General features: G+C 33.6%; 1 pseudogene; it reads left to right on the top strand.

Moving 5' to 3' along the window:
- The first annotated feature begins 9,367 nt into the window (after nt 1-9,367).
- Nucleotides 9,368-14,196, top strand: LOC134719245 (uncharacterized; annotated as a pseudogene).
- Nucleotides 14,197-27,683: the final 13,487 nt, after the last annotated feature.

A 27,683-nucleotide genomic window follows, 5' to 3' on the forward strand; every position in this document is an offset into this window, starting at 1 on the left:
ATTGTACAATCCAAGATGGCGGTATACCATCAATCTACCTTAATTCACTGACCATTCTAGCTGCTTAAAATTATCTCTATCTATAATTAACTTGGCCCAGTAGTTTCAGAGGAGAAGATTTTTGTAAAACATTACTAAGATTTACGAAAAATTGTTAAAAATTGACTATAAAAGGGCAATAACTGCTAAATGGGTCAACTGACCATTTCGGTCATGTTGACTTATTTGTAAATCTTACTTTGCTGAACATTATGGCTGTTTACAGTTTATCTCTATCTATAATAATATTCAAGATAATAACCAAAAACAGCAAAATTTCCTTAAAATTACTAATTCAGGGGCAGCAACCCAACAATGGGTTGTCCGATTCATCTGAAAATTTCAGATAGATCTTGACCTGATTAACAATTTTACCTTGTCAGCTTTGCTCTAAATGCTTTGGTTTTTGAGTTATAAGCCAAAAACTGCATTTTACCCCTATGTTCTATTTTTAGCCATGGCGGCCATCTTGGTTGGTTGGGCGGGTCACCGGACACAATTTTTAAACAAGATACCCCAATGATGATTGTGGCCAAGTTTGCTTTAATTTGGCCCAACAGTTTCAGAGGAGAAGATTTTTGTAAAAGTTAACGACGCCGGACGACGACGGACGCCGGACGCCAGGTGAGCTAAAAACACTTAAATTTCACATTGAGCTTCCGGCTGCATGTATCAGGATTGAAGACCTTCTTTGCTATCACTTTTGCTAGCACTATATATATACGGTGAACTCGTACTAATGCGAGTTTCACACTTTAGCATGCACGTTGCATAAGGGTCAAATAACTTTTTCCCTATTTTCAGGTAAGCACATTTTCTTTTAGGCCTTATCATGCATGTACTTTTATCCAATTTATAGTTCAATTTATAAGGAAACTTCAAGTTAACATTTGAAGTAAATGTTTATTATTATTATGTATTTTAAGTGTGAAATAAATGGTTTGCTACATGTTATTTCGTCACAATGTTCAACGCCCTATTTAGAAAGACCAAGTGGCCATTTACCCTGTGACATTTTGAATACGGTATCATGATGGGGAATGAGTTTCCAGGAAATACGGAGACAGTGTAAGTTACTTCCGTTAGCGATCGATCAGACATAATCTGTGAGATGATACTCAATATAATTTTAGGGATACAGATTTAATATTCCGAGCTTATTTTAAAATCTAGAAAAATATGATGGTTGGGGGAGGTGCAGGACTGATGATTTACAATAAAACCTATTACGAAAAACAAATATGACGGACATAAACATTTCGACACCTTCTATTTAAATAGTTTGAGGAAATGTGATATCGGGTCAGTGGCTATAAGCTATACAAATATACATTCAACGCACTTTGACTGCTTAAATACGAGTGCAGTATTACAGTCATTAACAACTAGTAACAAATCTAAAACAATGTGTGACATTGACACACACATGAAATAACCGTGGGGTTAAGCCGTCGCCTTGTCGCAAACGTTTCCCAATTTAGATGGCTTACTAATTGTTGCGCCTTTTTTAGAAAAAACATTTTGCCAAATGCAATCAAATGTTTTGAAAAATTCTATAAATAAGGCAGATCTCTGGGTTTTATAAGTGTTTAAATTTATAAAAGTTTAGTATTGTCTTTATTGAAAATCGGTAATCTGGTATGAAATTTGTTTTAAAGATTGTGATCATCTAGTTATCCGAAACAGATTGTACGATCTAGGTATCTGTAATTTGCACAACATTTGATACCCCCATTCCTAAGGGAGCTACCATTTAATTTTTAGGGGGCGGGGGCTAGGATGAAAAATGTTGTCCTGCATGTTTGTAAGATGTAATCTCTGTCTTGCCTTTTGATTTTTCACTCTATCCGGTCCTGTTTTTTTTTTTTTAGTTTATCCTGACATTTTTTTACATAAATTGTCATCTGACTTTTTTTTTGGCAAGTGTCTCATCCTGCCTTTTTTTTTTAACTCAAAACTCCTGTCCTGTCTATTTTTTTCAAATTTCATTCTTGCCCCCCCCCCCCCCCCCTAAAAATCAAATGGTAGCTCCCTAAGTGTAAATAAAAAATATCCTTTATATACTCCTTGCAATTCTTCAACTGTTACCATTGTGTAATCCTGATTTTCATAAAAACAAAATGTGGTCAAACCTGTTCTTGGGGTGAACACAAAATTTTCAAATTATTAGCAGCGATATGTCGAACTCGTTTTATCTTGTTCTGTGACGACTACCAAGAGAGACTGAGAATGTTGGTCCAGTACAAATTGTTTTAAATTAGATACTTTGAGAACTAATTATCTAAGTTCGTTAAATACAACAACATTTATCGGGTCCTGTTTTTTAACCTTGTCATACATGTACACAGGTGCTTGACAACTTAACCAATGGTGGACCGAACGTGTTGACTTTGAAATAATTTTGACCTCGTTTTGTCTGATAGATTGATACATTATGGTAGTTATGCTAACACGAATGAAACTTTACACAGAAGTTTATTAGTACAAAATCTTTTTCGATTTTCAAGGTACCAATTTTGTTGCACCAGATGCGCATTTCGACAATACATGTCTCTTCAGTGATGCTCGTGGCCAAAATATTTGAAATCCAAAGCTTATATAAAAGGGGAAGAGCTATAATCCAAAAGGTTCAAAAAGTATAGCCAAATTCGGGAAAGGAATCAGAGCTTTGCATGAGGGAGATACATTCCTTAATTTATAATAATTTTTAATATTTTGTAACAGCAAATTTTTAAAACACAAAAAATCCGTATTTTCATGCCAGTACCGAAGTACTGGCTACTGGGCTGGTGATACCCTCGGGGACTAATAGTCCACCAGCAGAGGCATCGACCCAGTGGTAGTAATAAAATCAACGGTACCAATTTTGTTGCACCAGATGCGCATTTCGACAATACATGTCTCTTCAGTGATGCTCGTGGCCAAAATATATGAAATCCAAAGCTTATATAAAAGGGGAAGAGCTATAATCCAAAAGATTAAAAAAGTATAGCCAAATTCGTGCATGAGGGAGATACATTCCTTAATTTATAATATTTTTTAATATTTTGCAAAATGTATGAAGGTGCACTCGTTTATACTTCCTAATATGGACTTCCGGTGAAAAAATAAACAAGAAGTAGATATTTTTGTCCGATCAAAAATGTAAATTATTTGTAAATAGACACTATTAATATTGAAACACCAGTGTCAGTGATGCAAATACTGTAATTTATTTAGAAGATGTTGGAAGAAGAGATAAGAGTTACCAATTACACACATTTAAATTTTATTTTGATGTCTCACCAAATTCAAACACATAATGGCGGACACGACAAATACACGTGCATCTAAACCCCCAGCTAAACTCCGTGATTGCTTAACGGGTAATGATCTTGACATATTAGATGAAAATGAGCAATTAAATTCTGATTTAATTATAACAGATGAAAAAATTGAAATACCTGTAATTCACACACAGTGTGACGGGAAAACAAACAATGTCACTTTCAAGTCGCTACGTTCTGAATCGCTGGAGGCAAGCGATCATCAACCACTTTGGCCCAGCAAAGGCATGTTTATTAAAAAGGGCAGTGTAATTAAAGTTATTTTTGAATCCGAAAAGAATCATAATTCTACCGTGAAGATTAACTTTTATAAAACAGGATCAATTGTAATCAAAGGGCAAAATTGCACCCAGTTCTCGGACAGATACTTTGAGGTCATCAAGGGCAAAGTTTATCAAAACAATAACAATGAAACATCTGTTCCAAATTTGAATAATACTAGTATTATAGACAATGACGATGAGACTATTCTGAAAGTTGTAAATGATTCACATAATAAAGTGCTTGATAGTTTACACGATGAAGATGATTTCACGGTTGCTTCCATGCCTATTAAACAGTCAGTTGTCAGTGAAACTAAGTTAACACCAAAAATCAGAGTATTGCAACACAGTAAAACCATTGAAGTAAAATTTAGTGAAATTAACTCAATATTGTCCGTAATGGATCAAACAAGGAAATCATTTGTTGAGAAGCTAGCACAATCGTATAGTATTCAAGAGAAAGTGCCACAACATGTCCAGTCAGTCATCACAAATTCATTTAATACTCACAAAAATGAAATGTTGAGTCAATGGAAATCCATTGATGATAAGGTGAAGCACTGAAATGGCAGTCTTGACTCTCTTCACATAAAATCAAACGTGTTAGATACCCAGCTAAAACAGGTCATCTCAAAACAAGATGAACAATCAACATCAATTAAATATCTTTCTTCAATAGTCACTAGTTTACAGGACCGTGTGGAAGAGCTTGAAAATAACAAGAGAACCTGTAATGATAATGAAAACCCTTCCGTACACAATGACATAAGTCAGGTAGAAAGTACTCCGATATCAGATATCAACAATACCTCAACAAAATTGTTACAGGCGAACCAAACCAAGTGTGATGTATTGATTCTTGGAGATTCTATTTTACATCGTATACAACCTAAACGTTTTACCCCACAAGGTAAAACTGTAGTTCGCTACATTCGGGGAGGTGCAAAAAGATGCACAAGCTTTGTTCTGAAAAACGGTCAAAGATATGAACCAAAGAATATTCTTATTCATATTGGGGCAAGGGATTTACAAGGTGAGGGAGTGCAAGAGGATGAATTTTCCAAATTATAAGTTCAGTGTACTAAAATGTGGAATAACGCTAACATATATGTCCTACCGATCATCTATAGAAAGGACTTCCATGATGATATCGTGAATGAGGCCAATAATATCATCGAGTTGGTATGCGATCTGTACCCTAGTATCCATAAAATTGAACGTTTTGAGTCTAGCTACGATATGTTTCACGATGATGTCCATTTGAATTATGGAAAGGGGCTACTAGCTAGTGTGAAACATTTTAAGATCGCCCTGAACATTCCATACACAAATAACACCCAACACCAACGAAATCGAAGACAGGGTGACAACAACTTTAGCAGATCAACTCACCAATCATCTTATCGCCGCGATGGACCAAACATGACAAATCTTAATACAAACATGAATTCACATCAGAGTGTAAATCCACTTCATGGTCATAGTTTTAACCACCAGTACCCGCCATCATTCAATCAACAACACATGATGCCATGGTTCCTACCAACAAACCACGCAATGAATAATCCGAACTTTAATAATTGGAGAAATCCATAGTCTGTTCCCCCTTTTGGTCAGATTCACTTTCCACCTCCGGATCAACAACATGCACACATATAACTTGTTATTTTGCACTGATTTTAAAATTCTAGTCGAACATGGTTGTTAGTTTGTATTAATCATTATTTGTCATTCAATTAGAAAAAATGAAATAGTTCGTGCTTATTTCTAATTATAAATACATGTACATGTAGTATAACATGTGTATACATTGTATGTTTTGACTTTTTTTTCTTTCTTTGTAATTATGATAAAATAATTGTATCATTTTATAACTCTGAAATCTTCTATTCAACATCTTTTTTATATTTTATTTCATGATGAGACCTTTAGCAAACAAAAGTTAAAAGTAATGAAAATCTTTTAAAAATTGGCAGGTGGAACATAGAGGGTCTCTCAAGTGAGAAAGCAAATGACCCACATTTTCAAGATATAGTTTCTAAATTTAGTAATGCTAGTTTTGTAGAAACCTGGATAGGTAGTGAATCTATCCAGGATATTTCCATTCTTAATTTTGAATTAGTCCACTCTAGCAGCAGGAAAAAGCATGAGAAAGCAAGAAGATATTCTGGAGGAATTACTTTAGTAATATTTTTGCAAAAAGTTCAATTTCTAAAGGGTTGAAATCTTTGACAAACAGTCATCCCGATATACTCTGGATAAAACTAGACCATATGTTTTTTAGTATTAGTAGAGATGTTTTTGTAGCTGTAGTTTATATATCTCCTGAGTATTCAAGTTATAATAATAAAAATAATGATATAGAATCAATTTACTCTATTCTGCTCAGTGATGTAGAAAAATATAGTAGTATGGGTGACATCATAATACAAGGTGATTTTAATGCATATACAAACACCCAACTTGATTTTATTGAATTTGATAATGTAACTGAACTTTTAAACTTAGTTGATTATATCATCCTGATAGGGTATTGTCAAGGAATAATCTTGACCACAAACACACTAACAATAGTGGCAAATTATTATTAAATATGTGCAAAGAAGCCAAAATCAGAATTTTAAATGGCCGAACAATTTGTGATTTAAATGGTCAACCAACTTGTATAACATACAATGGTAGTAGTGTTGTAGATTACACACTTATCTCAGAAGAATTGATTGATTCAATAGGACTAGAACACACCCGCGAAATCGCGGGCATATAGAGCTTGTGGACTGTTGTAGGATGATTTTTTGTAAAAGATAGTATATATGGGAAATTTCATAAAAGGTATCAAACGCTTTCTGCCTCGTTCTAAAGTCCGATATTTGTTTCCTTTCTGTTAAATTCTAATATTTTCGTGTGTCTGGCCTCAGACCGCAATTAATATTCTCCTTTGCTACAATGCTGCCTATGGTAAAAGTCAAATAAAATTAACAATTTGAACCATTTCAAACATGAAATAAATCCAACTGCTTATATATAGACCATTATTAGTCTAATAAAATATGCTTCAAGGACAATCCGTCAGTGTTTTTTTTCTTTTGAGAGCCTTATTAAGAAGTCAATGGTAGGATATGAATCATAATAAATGACTAAGGCTAATTTGATGGGTGGTCGGAGGGGTCCTGATCCCGAAATCCCGCGCTTAAAACCATGAAATCCAGAGATGCAGAATTAAAAGAAATACATATCCCGAAATCATGAAATCTAAAAATATATTCCCGGATCCAGTAAGGATCAATTCCCAAATCCCGAGCTTAAAAACACTCGATCCCTACGCCCCAAAAAATGCTCGCCTACTTTTAATCTCAAACTTACTTTCATTTTTGCCAAATCACTATTTTCCCTTTCAACAATAAATTGTATGCCCCATTTATGGGCATTATGTTTTCAGGCTAGTCTGTCCGTCCGTTCGCTCGTTCGTCCTTCCGTCCGGGACTGTCCCGCTTCAGGTGAAAGTTTTTGGTCGAGGTAGTTTTAGATGAAATTAATCTGTTTTACTTATTTTAATATAATTTATGCAAGTGGTATGATCCCTTAAGCAGTAAACATTTCAAAGAAAACAGTAGACATAATCAGGGCCGACTTTCTATACTAACATAGAAAGTCCCTGACAGAATATTTATAGTCTCCATATATTAAAGTAGTATAATCGTAGTTTACATGTAGATAAATGCGAAAAATAATTGTCTTCTCTAAGGAGGTATAATAGTTGTGGTTCTTGCGATCTAAACACCATGATATGAAACGCGAAAAATAATTGACCTCTCTTAGGAGGTATAATAGTTGTGATTCTTGCGATATAAACACCATGATATGGAGAACGCTCTGAATGGCTTATTTTTTCCCTCCATTTTTGTTATCCATCATACGATTGGCTTTAATTGTGTCAAATATATATATTCAACTGGTATGACCCCTTAAAAAGTAAACATTTCAAAGAAAACAGTAGACAGAATACAGAGAGTCTCTATATATTTAAAGTATCATAATCGTAGTTTACATATAGATAAACGCGAAAAATAATTATTGTCCTCTATAAGGAGGTATAATAGTTGTGGTTCATGTGATCTCAACCCCATGTTATGGAGAACGCTCTGATTGGCTTATTCATTTTTCATATTTAGTTATCTATCATACGATTGGTTGTATTTGTGTATCTTTCAAACCGGAAATCTAATATATGACTAAAAGTTAGTTCGATGACGGAATCAAATCCGGACTCCTTTTTTGTCGTTTTTCTCCCAAAATAACTCAATCTGAATAATCATAAGAATGGATGACAAATGCGACTATGCATGTTACCTATAGGACACAGAGGCATGATGATTGATTTATTGTGGAAGGAAGAGAAGCGACACCAAAAATGAGGTCTTCTCGTTTAATAGTATAGATACTTTGTAGTTCATGATTTTACTTCCCTTTCTAACCATCGGCCAATTAGTTGTGCAATGTTTGCTAATTTTTTATCAGTGCCGTGTGATTCTCACCAACTAGACTCTTTGTCGGGTACATTTCTTTGGACTGAACTGATGAAGCAATTGCTTCATACACAGAAAATATACAAAGTCAAATGTTTACAAATAAATAGGCAAATTTTATAGCCAAAAGCTTTAATGACAGTGACTCGATTACCGAGTCATTTAATTAAATTTTACTAGACTGTGCTAAACAATCAGCTAAATTCATAAATAAAAAGCCCTTACAAAAATTGAAAAAATCAAACAGGAAACCATGGTTTTCACATTCCTGTACTGACTTAAGAAATACAGTTAAAAGCTATGAGAAACTAGTTAATAAAAATCCACTCAATGGACAATATAGGAAATTATATTATACATATAGATCAAAATTCAGAAGACTTTGTAAACATGACCAAAAAATGTATTTATACAAAAAATGTGTAAGGATATAAATGATAATATTGAAAAGAATCCAAAATCATTTTGGGCAATGTTAAATAAGTTGGATAAAATGCATGACAATGCTGACTCCTTTCAGGACATACCTCATGACAATTTTGTTCAATTCTTTAAAAAGTTAAACAAAAGTGATGATAACTGTAGTAGTTTCCATAAAACTATAATGGAACATTTCCAGCAATTAAAAGATAATATAGATAATGATCCATCTAATAACATTTTAGACGTAGATATCACTACAGATGAAATAATTAAGTCTATCAAAGCTCTTAAAAATGGGAAAAGTACTGCAATGGATTTAGTATCAAATGAAATGCTTAAATATGGAGGTCAGGCTATATTAAATCCTCTCACAAAGCTGTTTAATTTTATTCTAAATATTGGTCAATTCCCATCTCAATGGAATGATAGTTTCCTAGTCCTTTTACACAAATCTGGAAGCAAAATGGACCCTAGCAATTATAGGGGCATTTCTATCACTTCTAACTTGGGAAAACTTTTTAATAGAGTCATTCATTCAAGATTACTGAAATTTGTTAATAACATATCTCTTATCAGTCAATATCAAATAGGATTTAAACAAAATTGTAGAACTGCTGATCGCATATTTTCTTTAAAAACCATTATTGATCACTATAAAAGTAAAAAGAAGAAAGTATTTGCTGCTTTCATAGACCTACGTAAAGCCTTTGATACCATATGGAGAGTAGGCTTATTTTAAAAACTTTTAAAATCAGGTTTACCTAAAAAGATTTTTAATATTTTTTCTGCAATGTATGAAAATACTACCACTAGAATTAAATTTTCAAATGGTCTTAGTACTGCATTCACTTCAGAGCGAGGTGTTAAACAAGGGGATGTTTTAAGCCCCACACTTTTTAATATTTTTATTGATGGTGTTGTAAAAGATTTATTCAATGGTAGCTGTGAACCAGTTAGAGTTGGTGATTTGTCTGTAAATTGTTTATTATATGCTGATGATATTGTATTACTATCAGAAAGCAAAACTGGTTTGCAAGCCAGTCTCAATACTCTTAGTACATATTGCTCAAATTGGAAGCTACAGGTTTATGTTCAAAAATCAAAGGTTTTAGTATTTAACTCTAATGGTAAAACATATCTAATAGTAGGGTGCCCAATCAACAAATTTTATCGATTTGCCTTAACGGAATAACATACGGCTATATGTTATATCCTTGTAAAGAGGAGAACAAGCCTCATCGAAATAGCGTTGTCTGTCGTGGTCACGTTTTTTTTTATTCAGGGTCAAAGGTCAAAGCAAAAAATCAAGAAAAATGCACAGTCACAGTTTAGATAGCTATTTTCGCCTACATATATGCGTTTGGAGGGAAATAAAAACAACTAATTCAGAGAAAAATATCTTATGAATCTATATTTAGAACTAATTTTTTTATTTTAATCGCCAAAAATGACTTTAAATTGACTTTTTTGTATATAGGGTGCAAATTTGAAATTTTTGAATAGCTGTTAACAGTGACCTTGACCTATTTCAATTTCTAAATTTGATTTTTTTGTATTAAATTCGCCACAAGTACGATCTAAAGATATTTTTTAGATCTTAACTTTAATCATTTGTCGAAAAAAAAATATGTGATTTTCACGTCTTTTGATAGTAAGGTGTTCGTCAATTTCAAGGTAAAAATCAATTTTCTGTTATTGTGTGTTAAAGAGTATATATAAATGATTTGTTTCAAAATTAACAAATTAACATCATATTTGGTTGAATACAAAGCTATGTGTATAGCTTTGCTTTACAGAAGTAAAAATTACTGCAAACAGAGAAAAAGGGGGAGGGGAAAAAGTTTTGAAAACAAGACAGGTATTAGAAATCCTATCCTACATATACAAATGACTTAATAAGCAACAATTGGCTACATGTATAATGTTTACAAGTATTCCAAAAATATAATGAGGGAGAGGGTTATGTTCAGCATTTATGTTTTTTACAAACAATTGCAAACAAAATAGGCGTGAGAAACCAAAGGAACATTAAAAACTTATAAACTGACTTCAGCATGGCAAAACACGAAAGAGAAAAACAAATGCAAATAGAAAATTATGATCAAGGCTAGTATTACCTACACTACATTCGATGGTCTCCTGTAGTTCCCCGGCCAGCGTCAAAGAACATATAGTAGATTTTTTTATCATTTTTTTTTACATATCTTTCCCCACTAGATAGATTATTACTATATTTCCCACGATTTCAAAATTGAGAAGATGTTCTATGTATTGTTTAGAAAATATAATAATGGACTGCGTTATCTTCATTCAATTGCTAACAATGATTTATAAGACACATACGGAAAAATGAAATCTTATACATCGTCATCTTCGTCGTCATCAATTTGTCTAACTACAACCACACGAGTATTTACATTTTGACATATGTCATTTGCCTGACACGGACATACATCTATACATGATAGATTTTGATCAATGCAAATGCAACCCTTTGAAAACACAGAATTCTAACTAAAAACTAAATCTTGCAGAAATTTGGATGACATATGACCTCCGAGATAGAAAGGAACGAGTCATTGCCCATTTTGAAGAGGGGAATGCTAAGGTGTAGTTCTCCTACACGGGAAGACATAAAATTTACGTCTGGAGTGAAACTCTTATTACATATTGTTTAAAAGTAGATTCACAAGGTGGAAGTTTGACAAGGGAGAAATTTTAAATTGTAGCCAATTTTACTCTCAAATTGTTTAGGTCGCAGTGATCTATTTTTAGTTTGACTTGAGATCATTCAACCTGACAACAAGATCTCGATCTGCATCTATAGGTTAAGCGATGTCACAATGAGAAAGGTTTGACAAATCGGTAAAATCATTTGGGCTGTCCTTCAAGACTAAAACAGTGCGCTTACTGATCCTAAACAGGGTCCAATACGTTGTATTGCATCATGTAATACATGCACAGCAACAGCACATGTGGTAGAAAGTTACAGACAAACCCGAGACATATTTCGTGGACAGGTTTACAGTAGTCAATTGTTTATGTAATTTATACGTGTTTCTCGTTTCTCGTTTTTTTATATCGATTAGACTGTTGTTTTTTTCCGTTTGAATGGTTTTACACTAGTAATTTTGGAGCTCTTTATAGCTTGTTGTTCGGTGTGAGCCAAGGCTCCGTGTTGAAGGCCGTTCATTAACCTATACTGGTTTACTTTTTTAAATTGTTATTTGCACGGAGAGTTGTCTCATTGGCACTCGCACCACATCTTCCTATATTTATATAGATGCGAAAATCTTGTATTCAAGTACTAGTGTCTGTTTGAAACCATAGCTCATGTGTATGCTGCGTGGAGTGGATGTAAAGAACGCATATGATTAGAACATCTGTATATATATATATATAGTGATTTGTTATTATCCTTCCCTTGAATCCTTTCACACCTATCTCTTTGTCTACATGAATAGCATGCATATGTAAAATCATGCGAGTATCTACTTCATCGGGCGTACAAAATAATTCTCAAAACCTAAATACTATTTCTGAGCTGATTTAGGGTCCTTTGAAGTGCTAGCTAGAATATGACTTTCTCGTGTGTCATAGAAACTGTCGATTTACTATGATGCTGAACAATCGATTCCCCAAGAAATCTGATTAAGGCCTGCTTGATCTCACTGACTCAAAAAGACTTTTTCCAGACAGGAATTTGACGACCTTCTATATGTTATCTTCTGAATTAGCTGTTTAACAGGACTATACATGTGTGTCATATTCCGGTTCCGAAACGTGATCGAAGGATTTGATTTGTATATTTCAATAATAACAAAACTATCAATAAAAAAAAACCAATTAAAGTTATGAAAACCAACAAAAAATATTTCCAATTACAAAACAACGATCTTCAAACTAACTGGACTATTCCAAATATACAATTCGACCATACGACAAGCAAAAAATGGAAATTAAATTAGTGAAAATTGATTGTCCTAGTTAATGACCTGGCTACAAAACGATTAACGGCACAAGAAAAGGCGTGTTTGAAACAAGGCAGAATTATCACTAAATTTGTGTTTTGAATTGCTATTTTCTTCTCATCGATTAACATTTCACAAAAGATATTTGGCACACATATGAACCATGTGTTATTTACGTAATCAGAGTAAAAATCCCGTGAAAGTAACACGTAATAAATTTTCTTTTGTTCAAAATGTGGTAAATTTCAGCTAAAAAATAGCCATACTAAAATCATGAAATACTTATTTTTAGATCATATAAATCTTTTCATCTTCAATTATATGATAAATTTAATCTTTAAGCTAAATGATGAGTATCATTTGAACAAATTAAATAGAAAGCAATAATTTTATTTTTCGTGATGAAGATGGTCTGTATGATGAGGTATCTGTGGGTACCCTAAGAGACCACAAAATTTTGAAAAACGTGACTACGCGAGCATACGACGACATTCATGATTAAAAAATATAATGATTTTCCAGTCGTTTGCATATAAATATAGCCGTATGTTATCCGTAAACTTAAACTCGTTAACTAGACGTCTTTTTCGATACTGGGCACCCTTCTATAAATGAGTTTTTCTATAATGATAATGTCATACAAACTGTCTCCAAATATTGCTACTTGGGAATAATGTTAAAGTGTAATGGCAACTTTAACTTAGATGTATCCTTACTAATGGAAAAAGCTAGGAAAGCATGTTTTAAGATTAAGAAAACAATTGGATTGTATAATCCTTGTAAACTTTTTGAAAAATTATTTGATTCATTAGTAAGCCCCATATTGCTGTATTGTAGTGAGATTTGGGGTGTTTTTGATAATTCGGGAGACAATTCCATTTTGGAAAAATTCCATATGAAATTCATAAAAGAAATTCTAGGTGTTCATTGTAAAGCAATTAATGCTGCTTGTAGAGCTGAAATTTGCAGGCTACCGTTATGCTCAAAAATATCATTTTCTTGTATTAAGTTTTATGATCATATTTTAAAGTCTGAAAACACACTTATATCCAAAGTTTTTCTGGCAACTAAAAAAAATAACCCCTGGACAAAGAAACTTTATTCTATTTTTAATAATCTAGGATTTTCAAACCTAGCTGGGGGAAACTTTTCTATTAAACACTATCTACCAAGTATTAAACAACGAGTGATTGATCAGTGCACACAGGATCAATCATCAAAAATTCATGATTCATCAAAACTAAAATTTTACCAACAATTTCATAATTCAAAGCAGCGTAGTTCTTATGTTGATGATCCAAGTAATAGATTAGAAAGGTCATCTCTGTGTAAAATTAGATTGAGTGCACACAATCTTGCTATTGAAAAGGGGCGATATTTAGGTTAAGCCACCGACGAACGAGTTTGTAATGTATGTAAATTAGGTGAGGTAAAAGATGAAAATCACTTTTTACTGAAATGTGAAATTTTTTCCAACTATAGATTTAACTTTAAAAATAAGATATTAAATATACTTCCTACATGTTGTAGTGAAAATCAGCTAAATGTTAATAGTTGTATTAATAGTTATTCTTTAAAAGTCCTGAAAGTGACTAGTTCTTATATATGTAAATGTCTGATGTATAGAAACGAGATTTTAGCTTCTTAATTATAACATATCTAAATACTAGTAACTGTATGCTGTATTCATTGTTGTAATGCACTGTCATATGGGCCTTTGCCAAATATTGTAATTGTGTTTGTGCCAATAAAATATTTGTATTTGTATGTACACGACGTTCAATTTAAAGGAAATACGGCAAATATGTTTGAGAATTTATTAGCAGTAAATGTTGTGAATAATAAACTAATCATAGATACCAGGACTAAATTTAGTATATACGTTTCAAAAATTCATGATTCATCAAAACTAAAATTTTACCAACAATTTCATAATTCAAAGCAGCGTAGTTCTTATGTTGATGATCCAAGTAATAGATTAGAAAGGTCATCTCTGTGTAAAATTAGATTGAGTGCACACAATCTTGCTATTGAAAAGGGGCGATATTTAGGTTAAGCCACCGACGAACGAGTTTGTAATGTATGTAAATTAGGTGAGGTAAAAGATGAAAATCACTTTTTACTGAAATGTGAAATTTTTTCCAACTATAGATTTAACTTTAAAAATAAGATATTAAATATACTTCCTACATGTTGTAGTGAAAATCAGCTAAATGTTAATAGTTGTATTAATAGTTATTCTTTAAAAGTCCTAAAAGTGACTAGTTCTTATATATGTAAATGTCTGATGTATAGAAACGAGATTTTAGCTTCTTAATTATAACATATCTAAATACTAGTAACTGTATGCTGTATTCATTGTTGTAATGCACTGTCATATGGGCCTTTGCCAAATATTGTAATTGTGTTTGTGCCAATAAAATATTTGTATTTGTATGTACACGACGTTCAATTTAAAGGAAATACGGCAAATATGTTTGAGAATTTATTAGCAGTAAATGTTGTGAATAATAAACTAATCATAGATACCAGGACTAAATTTAGTATATACGTTTCAAAAATTCATGATTCATCAAAACTAAAATTTTACCAACAATTTCATAATTCAAAGCAGCGTAGTTCTTATGTTGATGATCCAAGTAATAGATTAGAAAGGTCATCTCTGTGTAAAATTAGATTGAGTGCACACAATCTTGCTATTGAAAAGGGGCGATATTTAGGTTAAGCCACCGACGAACGAGTTTGTAATGTATGTAAATTAGGTGAGGTAAAAGATGAAAATCACTTTTTACTGAAATGTGAAATTTTTTCCAACTATAGATTTAACTTTAAAAATACGATATTAAATATACTTCCTACATGTTGTAGTGGAAATCAGCTAAATGTTAATAGTTGTATTAATAGTTATTCTTTAAAAGTCCTGAAAGTGACTAGTTCTTATATATGTAAATGTCTGATGTATAGAAACGAGATTTTAGCTTCTTAATTATAACATATCTAAATACTAGTAACTGTATGCTGTATTCATTGTTGTAATGCACTGTCATATGGGCCTTTGCCAATTATTGTAATTGTGTTTGTGCCAATAAAATATTTGTATTTGTATGTAAACGACGTTCAATTTAAAGGAAATACGGCAAATATGTTTGAGAATTTATTAGCAGTAAATGTTGTGAATAATAAACTAATAATAGATACCAGGACTAAATTTAGTTTATACGCTTGCAATACGTTTCTTATTCCAGTATATGAAAATGTAATGTCTTGCATTGGAAAATGCTCGACTTGTCAATATTCACCTGCATGTGTGTTACTATAAATAGACAAAATTAGTGATAATACGGAAGGCATTATGTGCCACTTCCCATCGAAGAAATCTGAAAAACATTGCTTATATGCCCCGTCTCAAAAATTTGAAAAATCTGCAATTTCAATTACACATGTGGACACACACATGATGGTAATCTCTCATATCAAAATTGCGCTCAAAATCTAGAGGCGTACAGAAAAGTCTGTATAACTGTGCTGTTTTTGAAGTTGTAAACCCTTAATTTTGGCAAAAATTAGCGCAGCAGAACGAAACGTAAACTGCATCTGCATTAAACGCGTCATGGTCAGCTCACATACCAAAAATAAGCCCAATATCTGAAGGCATTTAGAAAAAAAATATTGTATAACTTTGCATGGAGCGCTGCATTGAAAGTTGCAAATCAACAAACAACAACCACTAAATATCAGGTTCCTGGCTCAGCGGGTTTAAACGTTTAATAGGTACTAACATTTACCCTGACCTGAAACCAATAGTGTAACACCACAACATAGAAAGACACACACAATTACAATGAACCAGCATAACAAATATTAAGAAGGAATTAAATGAATCACTTAAAGTCAGATATCCATACCGTAAAGACTCATTTAACCTAGCATCAGATTAAATATGACTAAAAACTTACAGATGTGGCTAAGGACTGTATGGACAGTTTCAGTGCCACCAGAAACATACAATTCAAGTATTGGTCTTCTTTAATTCTTGTTACATGTATTGTAGTAATCCCAAGGAGCAGGAGAGAAGAACGAAAAACTTGCAGTCGACAATAAGACTGTCAACAATGGATTCTTCTTTCCTATCAAAAGTGGAAGCAATTAATATCATAAAACCAGGGCATTCTCTCCTTGTCTATAGAGATTTGGGGAGCATCACAGTAATACAGGCAAACGAAATTCTTCAGCACATTTTAGACATTCATCAGAAAGAAAAGAAACTAAATTTGAAAGAATGACTAAGGATGGCTAAGGAAAGACTTATAAAGGATCCACCAAACTCAACTAATGATTTAGCATTTCAAAGAATACGACAGGTATTTGATAATTAATTTACTATTTTATACCATTTATAGGTGATTAAACAATAGCCATATTATTTCAACTATTATGTTAATTTTATAATCAGTGTACTATTCTTATGAAATATTCATGCTTTCTAAGATTTGTTATAATATTTGCCCTTGATTTGTCAACATTACCAGGAATCAAACATCTAATATGGCATATTACAATTGAGTTAATATAATTGTAGTATATTATAAAAAACTGATTTTGAAAAATACAGAAGTTCAAAATACATTTGATCACTAGATATGTTGTGTCAACATTATTTTTAATCTTATTACATGTAATTTCATTTTTTATCTTCAAACCTACTCCAAAATCATTAAAGACTGTGAATAAATCTGCAAGACATTTGTGACACCAAGTGTATGTGCAATCTACCAAATACATATGTTGCCATTAACATGATAAAAAACAACAACATTTGATTGATATCTGTCTTTAAAACATATTTTAAAATCATCCCTCTGTTGCCGATATCATATATATGGTGTGTACAATATGTAAATTTGTACAAATTATAATTTGTACAGGGTTTTTGCACAAGTTATACGTGTTTTGACATATATCTTCTTGCACAAGGTGATACAGGTTATCTTCTAAAATGTACTGCAACCTAAAATTTAGTGCTAGTCTCCTTGTCCTCAAACTGGAAATCAGGACACCTGAATGGTTTAAATTATAATTTCATTTTTCTCATTATACCATATTTATACCCATAAAAAGTCTTTTTGCGTTCTTATACGTGTATCAATGCTCAGTATTAGACTGTAGGATGAAGTTGTGAAAACATAACAGAAATCTGTGAAACAAAATACTGTGTGCTCGCGTCATCCATTTGTGTTAAGCAGTTCATAAAACACTGACAACTTGTACAGATAATCGCGCATTAATAAAGTTTTATTTGTTTAAATGTGTTTTAAGAAAGAAAAAAAATACAAAATGGAATACAAAAAACAGCATACGAATGAAGTTCTAAATTTGAATGGAAAAGAAAGAGAGGTATCTTAACAAGTACATGTTATTGCCATTTTATTGGATTAATTTTATTGTATTGCTCTTTTATTGGAACAATATCTTTTCTGGATTGTTTTCAAAAGATGGTTTATTGGTGATCATTTAGATATTGAAAAATGCAATTGATATTTATAATTCCTTTTGAATGTTTTTATTTTAATGGTAATATATCAAGCATATCCCCAACGTTTTACAAACCAGATGAGCATTATTTGGTATAGAACATGTTATTATTAATTGTATCATTGAAAAAAGGTTAGTTGTTTAGCTTCCTAGATAAAGACATTTAGTTTGTATACCCTTAGTGTGATTATGAAACCTTTGAGAAAATATATTATAATTTGCTTTAGTATGAGTAGTTGTAGAGGTGCTAGTTATTGTGGTTGTATTTGTCAAAACTTTTAGGTCATGAATGCTTTTTAACTTCATACTTTATTTGACATTCTAACAGTTTTTTATTCGAGTCACTGATGAGTCTTTTGTAGAGTAAACGCACATCTAGCGTAAATATACAATTTCAATCCTGGTATCTATGATGAGTTTATTTTATTAGGAAATCATGTATATTGAAGTTGTAAGGTTTTTATATTGGTTGTAGCAATTCCATTTTTATTCAAAATAAAATATTTCATTTAAATAAATTAAAATTCCACTTTTATAAACACGGAGCACTTATACATTACATACCAGGAAAAGGTGCATAAAAAGCCACCAATGGTTGATTGTATGTGTGAGCCAGCCAAGAAAAAGACATGTTCTTAACAACAATCATTCTCAGGTAAATTAAATACAACATATACTTCTATTGATATCTTTTTTAATATATTAATATATTTAATATATTTAAATAATAGACGACCTTTGCAGAACAATGTTTAACTCTGAGTGTTTTAATGCAGATTCCTTTATTAAAAAGTTATATCTCATAAATATCAGCTATAAAATTTATTACTAAAACAAGCATTAGTTTTCAATTCTTAATTTAAACTAAAAGTATTCAAAAATCATGTAAAGTGAAAGGCTACAACAGTGGCAATAATAACACTGTTGTTAAATATTTCAACCTTTATATGGTTGATATGTATGTGTAAATATCCCCAAGGGTGACTGGGGTATAGAAATATGGTCACTTGGTCTTCTCCCGACCGGCAGTAAAACGCTTGCCGAAGTGGGGCGTCCGTTTGGCTGTGCGGGATGTATCAAGTTCGCAGTCACGTCCGGTCAGAAGGGGGACGTTAAATCCGATGCCTCGTGTAAAGAGAGTGCCACGCTCTTTGCACGTTAAGAACCCTTGCAACAACTCTTTGAGGGGTCCGTAGGTGGCCTGTTGCAAGGCAAAATTGCTGTCCCTATCCAATGTACCCTCTTTTCCAGTGGCAGTCCAAATTTCCCCGACCATCCTAGATGACCTCTATTACAACAACCTACCTATTGTATTTATTGTTAACTTGTTCTCGTCCTGAATATGCATGAAATATTTGCCACTGGACGTTAAGCAACCAACAATCAACAATCAATGTATGTGTAAATTGAATGAATGTATCTCTTTACCTTCCACTTGTATTGAAACTCCTTCTCCAGTAGAGAATGCTGTAAGTGTTTCCAAAAGTATACAAATAGTTGCAATCAAGTTGATATTAATTTTTCAATGATGAAGTGGTCAGATCAAGAAACTCAATTTATTTTTGATGAATCACAGGGTGATCGTCTCTGATTTTCTAGACAGACCCTGTATTAAAAAAAGAAGTATGAGTGCCAATCAAACAAATACCCACTGTATACGAAAGATGGCTGTAATATAAGATCCAGGAGATGTGGAATGGTTGCAAATGATCAACTATCAGACTTATACCAAATTTTAGGAATGTTTTTAAATCAAAGCGCTGTAAGCGCTGCAGGCAGTTAACCAAAACCCAAGGCAAATGTAATCATGAAAACTGTGGCAATGTTGCTATTTTGTTATTTTGTCCCATACATGAATATATATGGTTTAGGGGTGGGGATCGCAACTGTTTTCAAGTTCTCAAACAGGAAGGGGTAGGTTGACCCTAGGGACTTCCCCTAAATTTCATTTTATTTGTTATATTGTCCTATACATTAATGTATATGGTTTAGGGGTGGGAATCTCATCTGTTTCCAAGTTCTCAAACAGGAGAGGTGAGGTCACCACAGGGACTTCCCCTATATTTCATTTGATTTGTTATATTGTCCCATTCATGAGTATATATGGTTTAGGGGTGAGGATTCTTGACCATTTCCAAGTTTTCAATCAGGAGGGTGTACCGTGATCCCAGGGCCTACCCATTTATTTCATCTGATTTGTTATCTTGTCCCATACATGAATATATATGGTTTAGGGTTGGAGATCTTGGCCGTTTATAAATTCTAAAACAGGAGGGGTGGAGTGACCCCCAGCGACTCTTCCTATGTTTCATTTGATTTTTAATATTGTCACAAACATGAATACATATGGTTAAGGGGTGGGGATCTCAACTGTTTCCAAGTTCTCAAACAGGAGGGGATGGATGACTCCAGGGACTCCTATATTTTATTTGATTTATTATATTGTCCTTAACTTGAATACCGGAATATGGTTAAGGGGTGGAGATCTCGACCGTTTCTAAGTTATCAAACAAGAGAGGGTAGAGTGGCCTTAAGGACGCCACTTATATATCATATGATTTGCTTGCATTCAGGTATTATATAATATAGTTGCATTATTTGTGAAAATAAAGTAAGAAACTTCCAGCTACTTAAATAGACCCTACAAAATTGAGAAAAAATACCCCTTTCAAATTGCAGTAATTTGTTTACACTTTAAAAGCATCTCACATGCATTATCATCATTTGTCACTGATAAAGAAAATTTATACTGTGACCATGAACATTTATATTGTTAGATATACTGTTCCCAGCTGTCACGTTGTATTGGATTTTGACATTAAAATTTATCAAAAAGTATTATTTTTGAGTGTCTGTATATAATATTTTCTGCTGAACATTTATTTCTTTAACATATATCTTTTGCTTTTAAATGCTAGTGTTTATATTCATTTACTATGCATAGATGTATTTTGTCACCTGTCTGGATTTTTTTGTAGTTTACCGCCAAACCAGGAATTACCCTTATCCGCTTCCGGAATCGGATCCGATATTGTAAAATTTTGTCTTCACGGCCGCCATTTTATTGTGTTTACAATGTCGTTTTTGGCAATCAGATACGATTTCAGTCGAATTTAAACACTATTTGTCGGCGATTTTCTGTATAAAGCTAGCGGTTGGACAAAATAAACATCGTTGTAATGAATTATAATGATGAAAATAAGTTTTTAGATCGTTTATTTGGAGACTGTTATGAAAAGGTATGCAAAGTTATTTCTTATTTTCTTTAAGTGGAAGGTGACTCCGTTGGGCGTAGCTAGAAACCAAGTCGAATTTCCGCGTGCAAAAGTGGAAGGTCATGGACCTCGGACCACCGCTAATTTGAACCCCTGCCTAGAAATTGAAAAGATATAAAAATTTCGTCTTCTAATTTGAAATTGCCGCCAACAGCATGAACAGTTCAACTTATTATATAATAGACTACTGACGTTGTACCACGTATTGATGACAAACAATATTCCTACGACTTTTGCAATTTGGGAAAACTAACTACTTGTCTTTATAGAGATTTTTGGCGATAAAATATTTCATACATTTGTTCTTTGACATCTTAGCCAAAGCCCAGGAGATAATAAACTACACAAGGATTCCTATTGTGCTCTACTTCCTATGTGCAACTTCAAAACTTTTGGGGAAATCGACGATCATTTAAGGTTTTTCAGGTCATATTTTTTTTATCCAGCATGTAAAGTATGAAAAAACAGTCCAATAAGTTATAAATAACATAGTAACCAGCTAGATGATATTAATGACACGTATTTCAGCATTTATTGGGTAGGACACACATCCAGGGCGCTCGCATAAGGCAGCTTAACTGCCCTTAAAAATGTATTTAATCTAATTTCATTTCATTATATATATTTTATACTTTTTTTTTTAGATTGAGGACAAAATCAATGACTGCCATATAGTAGATTGGAATGGTAAAGTGTTTTTGTCCCTACGAAAAGTCTTATATTTTTGTAAGAGACCAATTGGACATATGACTTTACAACGTTTATTTACAACGAAAATGAAGACACTTACGTTTTGAACAGAAAAGATATTCAAGGAGACCAAGAAGGTTTTATAATAGGCTGTATTAAATGCAATGTGAATGACAATAAAATTTGTTTGTTAAAACCAGCATCAACACTAAAGGATAGAATACTAAACTATATGAAGGATGAAGGACCGAAGGATTGAGGACCAAATGATGAAGGACGAAGGATCTACTGAAAACAATAGATAAAGCTGATGATACAGGTATATCACTGTTAATGCAACACCATCTGATAAACAAGATCCCATAGCCACCATGGACAACGACTTAGTTTTGTAAGTTCTTAATCTTATTGACGAGCACCCTAGTTTGTCTGAAACAACCATAGACCTACTAGAGACCACGAGTACCAGTCATATAGTTGAATTTGAAGAAGTGACAGAAAGCAGTTTCCTAACAACCTGCAGATACTGCAAGACTACTTATGAAGAAGACAATGCCAACGGTCGCCAAAAGAAACGAGTGTTGTGTGAGGGTAATTGTAACCAATGGATGCACAGTGTATGTTTGTCCAAGAAACACCCTAGACCTTCAAAGAAGACCAACACTTGGAGTTGCCCTTGTTGCTGTTAAGTTAAGCAAAAGACATAGTGATATTGACATTTAATATGTACAATTTAGTATATACAACTATGAAAGTGCATGTATAATTACAATATATACAATTAGTAAGAGTTCAGTTAACAATTGATCGTCTTTTAGCATTATTGCATACTTCCTATTTCTGTCTATGTTTTTATGTTTATTAGTGCTTCCATATATATATATTTTTCATTATCATACTTTGAAACAGTTTTCATAAATTCCGTCATGAAATAAAAATATAAATCTGAATGTTCTGATAATTTTTTACAATGTTACAAGTTGTTATTTCCGGTTTTTATTTATCTTCATTCTCTTGTATGTCTAGGGCGATATCTTGTTCAGCAATGACGGCCTTCAATTTAAAATGAAAAATTATTAGAATGTCTCTTTTTGCTCTTGACAGGCTGTGTCGGTAACCATTTAATTCACTATTTATTGTAGCTTGGTATTCTTGGTCAACGATAATTTCTAGCAGATTATCTGTAACATCACAGATAGAACTTTTTGACTGGTTTTGTATGTCGTTCATCTGCCGTTACACAAACCATTGATGTATCCTTGGTCGCATCTACATTCTCATATTTGGTGTCGTAATATTCAGTTTGTCGGGTTGTTGCCCTGTCCTGGCAATTTATCAGATCGGAATCTTAACTCAATTCCCGACAAAGAACGATCGGTTTTGGTCTTGTCTAAAGGCGACGGTAGATATTCATTTGAACGTAACAGTACTCTGTATGCCGTTATTTGTTCGCTGATGTTATAATTTCTTTGACCTGTCTGTCGCCTATTTACTCCATACAGTTCTTTGCTCTCTTTACCAAGTTGCTTCAACTTGTCCCAGATTTCTGGAGACCCGTAACCAGTCGTTCCCATCTGGTACATCACGGGGCATCCAAGCTTGTACTTCTTTATTGACTGTTTCGGCTTTGAAATTCAGTCCTTCGCCAGTATAGGGATCACCATTCAGCGAAACTGACTGGTTCATTAAAGAATTGTATCAGTTTATCTGGCCTCATCCATTTCAAGGACTCTATATTTTGGATGGTTTCTGGCATGAAACAAGGGTGCAAATGCCGATTTTGCCGAAACTATTAGGTCGGTATTATTTCTTCTTAATCCGGCTCTTATGTTCATATCTGCTTGAAGATACGTAAGGGTCATCAAAGCCAAATAAATGTAGTTAGGATTTGCAGCTTGAATAGTTGTATACTAGTATTTAATGAACCCTTGAGGTGTGGCATCAACTCCATTACTGAAACAGTGTCTGACGTAGGGGACCAACAGTTTTTTTCATATTCCCTTTATATGCTGTATCAATAATGGTCAATGCTTTATGGTTGTCTGTGCAGTTTTTGGCAGCTTTTTGGGCATTTTCTGAACAGAATCCCATCAACTTGGCAAGTTTGTCAATGAGCATATCCCAGTAAAGACTTGTGAAACTTTTCATCATGTTCATTTCTGCGACCATTACCGGGCCTTAGTATTACCCACTGGAATTCTTTCAGTTGATACTTCTCTGTATATGGTATTTTTGAATGACAGTTGTTATGATGTTGCTGAAATGGAATGAAAAAACTACTGTACACGAAAGTTAACTATGACACTGGTTAGGGATTTGTCGAAACCCCAAGGGTGACTGGGGTATAGAAATATGGTCACTTGGTCCTCTCCCAACCGGCAGTAAAACGCTTGCCGAAGTGGGGTCCGTAGGTGGCCTGTTGCAAGGCAAAATTTCTGTCTCTATCCACATACCCTCATTTTCTAGTGGCTGTCCAAATGTCCTTGAACATCATCCCAGATGGCCTCTTTTGTATCAACCTACCTATTGTATTTATTGTGAACTTGTCCTGAATATGCATGAAATATTTGCCACTGGACGTTAAGCAACCAACAATCAATCAATCTGTTTTGTCGGCTCGACTACTCTTTTAAATAATTCATCGGTTGATGTTGTTGCTTGCCTTTTCCCCGTTGATTGGCTTGGATTTTTCGGATCTTTAAAAGTTCATATAATGATCCATGGGTCTAGAAGCTGACTTGGGCAGATTTTGTTTGTTTGATTTATTTTTGTTTGATTTTTGTTTTTGTTCTTCTTTTTTGTTTGTCTGCTCATTATCGCAGTAATTTGTTTAGGTTCTTTGGGGACTACCAATTGTTGTTCATCATCTTCGCTATCATCATTTGAATCATCACTACATTCACTTGTAGGTTGCGTATCTTTAGTTTCATCTTGAGCGTTATCACTGTTAGCAGCTTCATGCAGGAACACTATCAGTAACAATCTAATCATCATTGTGATCTTGATCTGCTGTTGGCAACTTGATACATCCCGCACGGCCAAACGGAGGCCCCACTTCGGCAAGCGTTTCACTGCCAAATTTGACCAAAGTGACCAAATTTCTATACCCCAGTCACCTTTGGGGATTCTTTGTGGAAGAGTAGCGCTTTGTATTTTCCTATACTAATGAGTCTTGGTAGCTGTATACCAGGTACTGGGCTTAACCGGTCTCCGATTTGACAGTTGGTAAGTAATCCGTTGATACGTAGTCTTTTCCGATTGAAGTTGTGAATTATGAGATTAAGTTTGGTCTCAAGATATCTACCAATTTGGTTGTCGTCAGAAGATAAGGATGCGTAAGTAGTTTATGTGTTCTTTAACTACAAATTTGAGATTTCTATCAAATACATGTATGTGGTTTTTTCCTGATAGTGAGACCATTAGCCATTAAATGTTCCCTATCTGACTCACTGTCAAAATAAATCCGCCACATTCCATTAACCCTTTGAAGACCTTTCTAATGGCTTTCTTAAACTACATGGCTAATATCACTGTACAACTCTGTATGATTTAAAAAGTCTACAGGTTTTTGTTATATATTTCCGAAGAGATCAGTCTCTAATATAAATACGGGTTTGGCTGAAGAAAACCCATAGTCATTGTTTTGAGCTTTATATTTATCATTTTCAGTTTTTGAGGCATCCGCATACGAGGCCATTTTTGTTGCTGATTGGTCACTTGCTGAGTTCTCATTAAAGGACTCTTCCTTAATCATGTTTACCATTACTTCAAGATAAATACTTTTAGGGATATTATTTATCAAATACTTGTTGCAATAAATACGTTGATAAAACAGTTCTTCTTAGATATTAAATATTAACTGAGAGAGACTTGCATGCATTGGTCAAATATATAATCCCTTTTTTCAAGAATAAATTGTCCCCTCCCCCCCCCAAAAAAAAAAACAACAACCAAACAAACAAAGGGTAACTGGGGAAACGAAGTATGGTCACTTGGTCTTCCCTCGACCGGCAGTAAAACGCTTGCCAAAGTGAGGCGTCCGTTTTTGCTGTTCGGAATGTATCAAGTTTGCAGTCGCGTCCGGTCAGAATTTGGACGTTTATTTCGATGTCTCGTGTTAAGAAAGTGCAACGCTCTTTGCACGTTAAGAACCTGTGTGACAACTTTTTTAGGGGTCCATATGTGGTCTCTTGCTTGGCAAAATTTCCATTTTAATGATCATTGCATATTGGTCCTCACCAATCTCAAAAATTGTGATAATAACGCTTCCAGTTCCATGATATTGATATTAATCGTACATGTTTGTAACATTTAAAATTGAGAAAGGAAATGGGGAATGTGTCAAAGCCACAAGTGCCTGTACTTTAAAAGGATAAAAGTTCATTTTCAATATAAAAGACTGATTTAGATTATATCATATATATTCATAAAATGATATATTATAGTTCATGATGAATATATAAAGCACAAATATGTATTGCCTCACATATGAAATATGCAAATTGTATGATTTGAATTTATTTCATTGGATTTTCAGAATGCTGTTTAAGTTGGCTATAAAGAAAGTGTACAGTAATGTTTGAAATGGCAGTTTGAAGGAAAACGGTGAGCACATGCACAATTGATACGTATGTTTCTTCAATTGAACAATGTAATACTCTAGCAGATCAAGTGTCAAATTTATCTGCACTATATTCACATAACACTAAATCCACTAACACCATGGATACACAAACAATGCTAGATATAAAAATGTATCCAATACAAACATCAGGATGACACAACATGGGGACACAAACGGAATCTGAAAAAAAATACCGATCAGCCAATTAGAAAAAAATAAAGGAAGCGTACAAATTGTAGATAACGACTGAAACTTGTACTGCTTCTACTAATTATCCAAAAACTATTACGAGGCCAAAAATAAATAATTCAAAACAAGAGAGACACGAGCAGCCTAGACATGCTAGAGATGATACGAAAGAAACCCTTAGTATTGGTAGTTCGATCCTACCAAAAATACGGACTCGAGGACTCATGAAAAACACCTCCGTAAAGACAATTCGTGGTGCTGATACATCACACAATAGACACGAACTAGAACATATGGATTTAAAAGATTTTAAAACCTTTTTCATACAAAGTCGGAAGTGATGAGTAAGGTTAGGTATACCTGTATTTTTCAGAACTTCAAGCAAAATGAGCAGTGCAAGCGGCGAAGGGAGTTCCAAAAGAAACAATGATTGAAAGTTTGAGAGAACAGGCTGAGAAAAAGAAGAAAGATGCAGGCATAGACGACCCGCCTCAACTTTCCAGGAGAGATCTTGACCGTACTGGTATTGATTGATTGATTGTTGGTTGCTTAATGGCCAGTGGCAAATATTTCATGCATATTCAGGACGAGAACAAGTTCACAATACATACAATAGGTAGGTTGCTACAATAAAGGCCATCTGGGATGATGGTCGGAGAAATTTGGACTGCCACCGGAAAAGGAGGGTATATTGGATAGGAACAGAAATTTTGCCTTGCAACAGGCCACCTACGGACCCTTCAAAGAGTTGTTGCAAGGGTTCTTAACGTGCAAAGAGCGTGGCACTCTCTTTACACGAGGCATCGGATTTAACGTCCCCCTTCT

The sequence above is a fragment of the Mytilus trossulus genome, chromosome 5 (genome assembly GCF_036588685.1).
Source record: "Mytilus trossulus isolate FHL-02 chromosome 5, PNRI_Mtr1.1.1.hap1, whole genome shotgun sequence".
NCBI classification, from domain to species: Eukaryota; Metazoa; Mollusca; class Bivalvia; order Mytilida; family Mytilidae; genus Mytilus; species Mytilus trossulus.